Genomic DNA, 9,296 nt, shown 5'->3' with positions numbered 1-9,296 from the left:
TGGCACCGATGTGACCAGGCTCTGGGGTAGTCTGGTTATACAAACGTCCCACTTCTCCCTCCCTGTTCACTAAATGGAGAATAGCGAGCTACAGAAGAGGGCCAGCTTTGGCTTGCAGTTCACTGGGTTCACATTCAGATAAGTCTAGTGTTGCAACTGCTACTGGTTTTACTATTCATCAGTCACACAAATACCAATCTGTTAGGGTGCCGCACATTTTACCTTCACCCCTACCAATACGTCTTGTGGCTCCATCACCATACATCAGCCACTGACCTGCAAAGCCGCTCCCTCTTTTATGACCTGCCGTGAAACTTGCTGTCTCACCACCTCTCCTGCACTACACAACTTGTTCTCCTGACTCTCCACTGTGTCTCGCCATGTATCATTCTCTTTCAGTCCCATTCATATCCTTCCTCTGCTTACTCCGCCGTACACTTACCTACAGCCATAAAAATTTCGCCGACACCCCTCCGCAAACAATGTGATCTACCTTCCACATATCATATTCCTCCCCGAACGACTGACGGTATCCATCCTCCACATAATATTATGTTGTAACCGTCTTACTGTTATGAAAAGAAAAAAATATGTATATGATTTAACACCTTCTTTTGTCACGGCCATTAGAGAGGTAGCGGCGAACTTTAATTCACTGGCTGTACCATTCTTCTGATTCATCACATCTTTCTACATCTGTCTGTTATATTATCCTTGATCCTAGCATCATCACACACCGCTCAGGTGCCACTGGACTCACTTTTTTCACCCACAAGGTACTGTCGTCTGCAGTGTCGCTGCCTTGTATGTTACCACCATAAACCACAACATGCTGCCTTCACACTCTTGCCTTACCACCACACAGCCTACAGCCAACACATTACTGCCACACCTCCCCCAACAGTCCTGCCACACCTTCCACCACAATGTTGCCAAACCTTCCACGACATTACTGCCACATCTTCCACAACACCACTGCCATACCTCCCACCACACAGTTGCCACAGCTCCCACAGCAGTAAAGCCACATCCCCCATCGCTATTGCCACACTTCCAACCACACAGCTACCACACCTACCACAACAGAACTGCCATATCTCCCATCACACGACTGCCACACCTTCACCACACGACTGCCACACCTCCCACCACATCACTGCCACACCACACACCATGCGAATGCCACACCACACCATTGCCACACTTCCCACCACATCACTGCCACAACACGAACTACACTACAGCCACACCTGTCACCACACCACTGCCACATCCTTTATCACTTGGGTTAATTTATCATCCACCAAGACATTCACTCAACATAGACAATGAAATCTAGAATAAAATCAACGAAATCTCTTGCATGGAAAGCACTGTAATATTGGGCGATCTCAATATACCTGTTCTGAAATGGGGAGAAGCCCTATCTTTGCACACAGGGTTAGACCTATATACAAACTTGCAGGAAAGTTCATTGTATCAGTCTGGAAGTTATCCACATCACAAAATTTCGTGAGTAATGTTGTTGTAGGAGAAGAATTTAGTACAAATGATCATCGTATAGTTACATGGAAAAGTAAATTCAATGAAGACAATGCCAAGACCAGTTATGAGAAAGGGCCCAACTATAAGATGGCAAATTCTAATAAATTAAAGGGAAATGTAGGTGTCACTGATTGCCATCCCAATGTTGTAACGTTAGCTAACAATGATGTATGGAAATGTTTTACAGGAACTCCTAGAGTACAGTCAAGTTATGTATTCCAGCGCAGAACAGACCTGTCAATAATTCTAAACCCAAAGAGTGAAACTCTTGTATTAAATATTGTCTATTAAAAACAAAAAACAATCTTCCATACAAAAATTATAAAACCACAAGGAGTGAAAGAGATAAAGCCAGTTATGTTGCTATCGAAGGATAGTAAAAAATAAACTTGAGGTAAATATAGCCAATATTAGTCAATCAATTCCTTAACCCCTTAACCGCGGAGCGTCATTTTCATGACACTCAGGCGCAATGGCTCATACCGCGGGGTGTCACTTTTCCTATTCTGTGTTATTTTGAATTCTCCTGGGCTTTCAAGTGGTGGCTTGTATCATCTATCAGTACTGATAATCTCCTACAATAGTCAGCACTGCTAATGTCATCTGTACTCCCATCCATTGTTGACAGTTTAGCTATTTATCCCCTTCTTGACTCCCCTCCCTACCTCCCCTCCATTACCATCTCCTCTCGTCCGCCCGGCCGCGTTGTGCCAAGCAAATCTTCCCCGGAATTTTCCACTGATTTCATCCATTGAAATAAGCCCTATGCCCTATTCTTATACAAAATAATATACACAAAGAAAAATAAGGTAACTGATAGTGCCATACACCTGGAGTTGGCTAATTATCACCTGGCAACACCCCACGTGCACTTGTTCGCTAATTTTCCCTGGTAATTTCCCCTTGAAATATGCCGTATAATCTATTCTCGTAATAAAAATATATATAAGAAAGGAAGGGAGAAGCCTAAGGGATATTTACATTCACCTGGAACTACCTAATTTCCTGCCAATCATTTCACAGCATATAAATTAGCAGCTGTCACCTCGCTGACGTTGTCAACCCTTGGCAGCCCCATATCCACCTCGTCATTTAGTTCAGTGTTGTTTCTTGGGACGAAAGCACATAGCACTAGCGCCCCTCCACTTCTAGAGGGCCCTGTGACCTCTTTCCCTACTAAACCTTGTGTGGGAAGGGGTAAAGGACTAAATGACTCTGCTGTGGAGCGTTAGCTGGCTAATATATCCATGATAATGATGGTCAGTGACTAAAATTTTTCTGGTGAATCATGTGATGAGCCAGTGGAGGAAATGGTGATAAACTACGAGTGTTTCAGTGTCCCAAGTTCATCCTGGCTCCAAGGGAAAGGAGCCCTTATTTACTGGAAGTGACAGTGTATAACAGACTGTAAATAAAATAGAAATGTAAATAATTACTAATATAAGAATATGAGTACAAATACTTGGAGTAATGACAGTCAAAGCTTTGCTCTCGATGCTAGTTTACTGAACAAGAAAGGGCCTGGAGTGAAAATAAACTACTATTACTGAAGGAAACTTATGGATAAATACTGTATATATATATATATATATATATATATATATATATATATATATATATATATCTATATATATATATATATATATATATATATATATATAAGTGTAATAAAGTAATAGGAATATAAAGTGTGAATGTGTTTATGAATAATAAATGACAGCATACCAGCAGGGAACGAGCGCAAGTGGGAAACTCGTACGTGCTCATAATTTTCATTGCTTTCACAGTGTTTTTTTTTTGGTGTCTGGATTCCAACCTACTCGAAAATCATAGAATAGTGTTTCTAGTAATAATATCAGGCTGTCGTAATCATATTACGGGGTGTCGGGAAGTGTAAAGTGGATAATTCGTTACCCAACTTCAGAAGTCTCCACAAGTCCTACGGTACTCGAGGAAGGCTCAACAAACATACCAGGAGAAAGCTGAAGGTTTGTGCCATACACGCATGTAATTATAATATTCTAGGACTAATAACTGATTTTTGGCAAATATTATTAAAAAGTCAGATGGAGCGCGAATATCCTCGCAGGACGCGCAAGGAGTGCAGAAACATGCCCGCGCTTAACCCCTAAACCACGGGCTTGTTTTGCTTTGACTTGCGTGTCCCCCTGGGATATTCACACTCCGACAGACTCTGTAAAAATATTTGCCAAAAATCAGTTATTAGTCCTAGAATATTAAAATTATATATGCATATGGCACATATCTTCAGCTTTCTCCTGGGATATTTGTTGAGCCTTCGTCGAGTACCGTAGGACTTATGTAGACCGCTGAAGTTGGGTAACGAAGTCTCCACTTTACACTTCCCGACAACCTGTAATATGATTACCACAGCCTGATATTATCACTAGAAACACTATTCTAAGATTCTCAAGTAGTTTGGAATCCATACTCCAAAAAAAAAAACACTGAAAGCAATGAACATTACAAGCGCGAATGACCTTCCCACTTCCGATCGTTCGCCGCTGGTGTTCTGTCATTTATTATTCATAAAAACACTCCCAGTTTATATTTCTATTACTATATAACACTTATATATGTCTATAGTCTTTATCCATAAGTTTCCTTCAGTAATAGTAGTTTATTGTCACTGTAGGCATTCAATTTCTCTTTCAGTAAAACACGTAGCATTCACTTTCTCGTCCTGTATACTAGCGTTGAGAGTGAATCTGTCACTTTCACCTTCACTTTCATAACTCATGGTATTCATACATGCTAGAGTGAAACTTTCACTTTCATTACTCCTAGTATATATACTCGTATTCTTATATTACTACTCATTTACATTTCTATTTACATTCTCTATTTTAATTACATTACTTACATTTCTACTTTTTTTACACTGTGTTAGGCACTGTCACTTGCAGTAACTTATAAAACTATTTTCCACTGCTTACTTATATTTACATTTATTGCTTTCACTTGCTGTTTACACATTATTTACATTTCCACTTGCACTTTTTTACTCACCAGAAAGATCGTAGTCACTCTCTATCATTTTCATTGACAAATTACCCAGTTCACGTTCCACAGCACTCACATATCTCTTTACCTCTTTCCACGCGAGGTTTAGTAGGGGGTAGAGGTCACAGGGCCCTTTGCATGGGGCTAAAAAGGGGCGGAATTTGACAGGCGCGAATCCGATGTGCTTCCACCTTGAAAGATGATAGTAAACTGAATACAGTGTGTGGTGGCCTGCCTAGGGAAGTGCAGTGCTGCCAATCTCAGCCTGGTGACAGTGCTAATATATTCGCTATGAAATGATTGGCAGGAAATCTAGACAATACATAATAAATTAGGTAGTTCCAGGTGAATGTAAATATCACTTTGGCTTCTCCCTTCCCTTCTTATATATATTTTCATTAAGAGAATAGATTATACAGTGTATTTCAAGGGGAAATAAACAGTGAAAATTAGCGAACGAGTGCATGTGAGGTGTTGTTAGGTGATAATTAGCCAATTCCAGGTGTATGGCACTATAACTTACCTTATTTCGTTTTTGTATATATTATTTGGTATAAGAATAGGGCATAGGGCTTATTTCAATGGATGAAATTAGTGGAAAATTCCAGGGAAGATTTACTTAGCATAGCACGGCTGGGCAGGCGAGAGGAGAGGGTAATGGAGGGGAGGTAGGGAGGGGAGTCAAGAATGGGGAGAAATGGCTAAATTGTCAACAATGGATGGGAGTACAGATGAGATTAGGAGTGCTGACTAGTTTTGGACATTGGCAGTACTGATAGATGATACAAGCCACCACTAGAAAGCCCGGGCAAATTCAAAATAACACAGAATCACAAATGTGACGCCCCACGGTATGATCCCTTGCTCCCAAGCGTCACAAAAGTGATGCCCCGCAGTTAAGGGGTTAAGAGGTTTTAAAATTTGTTAATTACATCAGAAGCAAAAAGGTAACAACTTGAGTAATCAGATCATTAATCACAGATAATGAAGAACATACTGAAGATGAAAAAAGATGGCAACAATTCTTGATACTTTCTTTGCATAAGAATTTACAGTAGAAAATGCACATATGATTCCTGTACTTTCCCCAGTTCCTTTAGAAGTGGGCAATGTAATCAATAATATAACAACTGGTGAAAGTGATGTACGATTTGCAATCAGTAAACATAAAGAGAGGAAAACACTGAAGCCTGACAAACTATCCCAATGCATATTAAAGAAACTATAAAATGAAATAATAAATAATTTATTGGAATAATTTAATATATATCTAAAGAGCAGTAAGGTGCCACACAAGTGGAAGATCGCAAATGTAACCCTGATATTCAAAAAGGGCAACAAAGTGCAACCACAAAGCAACCACCCAGTTAGTATAACATCAGTGGTTTGTAAGTAGCTTGAAACTATTATCAGTGACAAGTTTGTGAAATACTTAGAATCAAATAATATCATCAAAGCTTCGCAACATGGTTTTTGGAACAATTATTCTTGCCTCAAAAATCTGTTGGACTTTTTCAATGATATAATGAACATCTATGATGAGATTAAATCCACTGACATTTCTTGTCTTCATTTTCAGAAGGCATTCAACAAAGTTCCACACAAAAGTCTACTTCAGAAGCTAGAGGAATATCGTTTCAGTGGCAGTGTGATCGTATGGATCTAACACTGGCCCACCAGTAGAGCAAAATCATAAAAAATGGAAAACACTCAGACTAGATACCCGGTAGATGTTACAAGTGGAGTGCCACAAGGTTCAGTGTTGGGTCCTAATTTTTTCTTAATATATATAAATGATACAGAAGAAGGCTTAGTAGGTTAGATTTTTAAATTTGCCACTAATAGTAAAGTAGGTAACAGCGTAAACACAGCACAGCAGAGGCAGGAAATTCAGAGAGCTCTTGATTAACTGCTTAACTGGGACCAAATATGGCAATGGTCTTCAACATTAAGAAATGTAAAATGCTAAACAATGATGGTAAAACATAGGGGCCAGTTATAACATGAATAACATCCAGCTTGATAGTATAAGCCATGAAAATGACTTAGGAGTTACAACAGAAAATAATCTGAAGCCAGCAAAGAGTGTTCGGAGGCTAGTAAGAAGAACAATAAATTGACTGGATTCATAGGTAGAGCACTCGAATATAATTCCGACAATATTGTCCTCTTTTTGTATAGGCTAATCCCTTAGCATCCCCAAACTCAGAGAAATGCGTTCAACTGTGGTCACAATATTATAAAAGAGATATCAAGAAACCTGAGAGTATAGTAAAGAATGACAAAGATGATACAGTACTTAGATTGTGAAGTAATCCATACGAGGAGTGTTTAGAAGACCTGAATCTCATTACCTTAACGAAACACAGGTTTGGAGGAGGTTTAAGCAAGTATTTAAAATATTCAAAGAGCACGATAATATACGGTAACTATCAATAAATATTTCACAGTCGATCCTTCGATTTTTACTCGAGGTAATAGGCATAAAATATCGGGAAGCGATTTCAATCACATGAAACTAAGCATCCCTTTTTGGACAGAGTTGCACATATATGGAACAAACTGCCCTCCAGTGGGGTAACCCATGGTGCAGCACTAACCGTAAATAATCGCTTGGATAAATGTCTGTCTTCTAAACCCCAGCTCAGTATGTTCACTCCTGCACAATACATTTGTGCAGTATATATACCCAACGTTGCTTAACTTCGCTGATCGGACAGGAAGCGGTGTACTCAACGTTGGTCATACCCCGTTGAGTACACCGCTTCCCCTCTGATCAACGAAGTTAAGCAACGTTGGGTCTGGTTAGTACTTGGATGGGTGACCGCCTGGGAACACCAGATGCTGTTGGCATCCCTACGTGTCAGGTGGGGTTGGTGGAGGATTAGTTCCCCTCCCTGTAAAACAATTAACTCTAAGGCGTTGGCCACCCCGTTTGGAATACATGGCGTCTGGCAATGAATTAAAAATTTATATATATATATATATATATATATATATATATATATATATATATATATATATATATATATATATATATATATATATATACTTTTTTCAGAGCCTGCATGATACAGCCACAGAACAACATCGATAAATTATGCTAATTTAATGTTACTTTCATTTTCCGATATATAGTGTAGAATAACGTTTCCATCCAGCTTTCCTGTGAAATGTTTACCATGACAACTTTTCTACACTGCATGGTGGTCCATCTTGTTATTTCCTACCGGCTTCGACTGGAAGGTGGTGAGTGGGCGGGAGCCTTCATGCTTTTCTATCCTTGTCTTTAGCTGATACACTAGTTTTATTATTTATGACGTTCCCTATACCAAAAAGCCACGAAAGGACCAACAGTACTGTTGCTCTTTATTTTCCTTGTACTCCTTTACACAACACCACTGTCACACCTCAACACACTACTGCCACACTTTCCACTGCACTGTTGTCACACCTCCAACCACGCTACCACACTTGCCACTACACAGCCCACTATCACTGCACTACAGCCACATCTACATTCACAGTAATGCCACACCTCCCACTACACCATGCCACTTCCATCACACCACTGTTACACCACCCACCACACCACTGGCACACCTCCCACCACATCACTGCCACACCACCCACCACACCACTGCCATACTACTGCCACACCTACCACCACATCTCTGCCATAAACCACATCTCTGCAACATCCTCTACTACACGACAGCCACACCCTCACCACATTACTGCCACACTTCCCACCACATCAATACCACACCTCCCACCACACCACTGCCCCAATGCCACACCTCCCACCTCACTACAGTCACACTTCCAACCACACTACTGTCACATTTTCCACTACATAGCCCAATGCCACCACACCACGGCCACACCACACATGGCACTACTGCCACTCTCCTATCACATTACTGCATCATCCACCACACTAGTGACATATCTCCCACCACACTAGTGCCACACCCTCCACCACACCACTGCCACACCACCCACCATACCACTGCCCCACCTCCCACCACACCACTGCCACACCTCTTACAACACTACTGCCATACCTCTCACCATACCATTACCACACCTCCCACCAAATCACTGCCACACTTTCCACCACACGTCTGTCTCTCCTCGCACCACACCACTGCCACTCCTTGCACCACATTACTGCCACATCTCTTTCTGCACAACTCTCACACTGTACTGAACGCCAGTGTGTCAGTAGGATATACATAATATTTCACTGGTTTTTCTTAAGCTGCTTCCCACTGCCCTCTCACACCTCATCTGTCAAACTCCCTCTGTTTCTCCGGACCACCCCTGCTGTGTGCTCGTCTATCTCTTTTGTATTGAGCTTCTGTTTCCAGTCCGTGGCTATTATTCCCCCTGCAGTCATCATCTGCTCAGTCATCGTTTCCTATATTAACAACACTATCCTGTTATTTTGTATAACAAGTGCTCTTTCATATTTCGTCTTCAATTTATATTTTGCGATCACGTTATATTCCTAATTTATCCCATGGATTTCCCTTATCATTATCTAAAACAACTGCTTCCTCATATTTCCTCTCCCATTTACATTAGCTTTCTTTTGCGTTCACAAATTAATCTCTTTTTCCCATGAATTTTTTTAATGCAAGAAAGAAAGAACCAAAGGCTGAGCCCACAAACCGTTTCTTCCAAGAAAAAAAAAAAAAGGAGCCAATTTCAAAATTCGTTCA

At 40.6% G+C, this 9,296-nt stretch overlaps 1 pseudogene; it reads left to right on the top strand.

The window, feature by feature from the left end:
• The first annotated feature begins 7,303 nt into the window (after positions 1-7,303).
• On the top strand, positions 7,304-7,422 carry LOC145408901 (5S ribosomal RNA; annotated as a pseudogene).
• The last annotated feature ends 1,874 nt before the right edge of the window (positions 7,423-9,296 follow it).

This window comes from Coenobita brevimanus, chromosome 78 (genome assembly GCF_032717465.1).
Source record: "Coenobita brevimanus isolate Jiangsu-jjx chromosome 78, ASM3271746v2, whole genome shotgun sequence".
Taxonomy (NCBI): domain Eukaryota; kingdom Metazoa; phylum Arthropoda; class Malacostraca; order Decapoda; family Coenobitidae; genus Coenobita; species Coenobita brevimanus.
The sequence above is the reverse complement of the archived record's forward strand: the minus strand, read 5'-3'. Positions and strand labels throughout refer to the sequence as shown.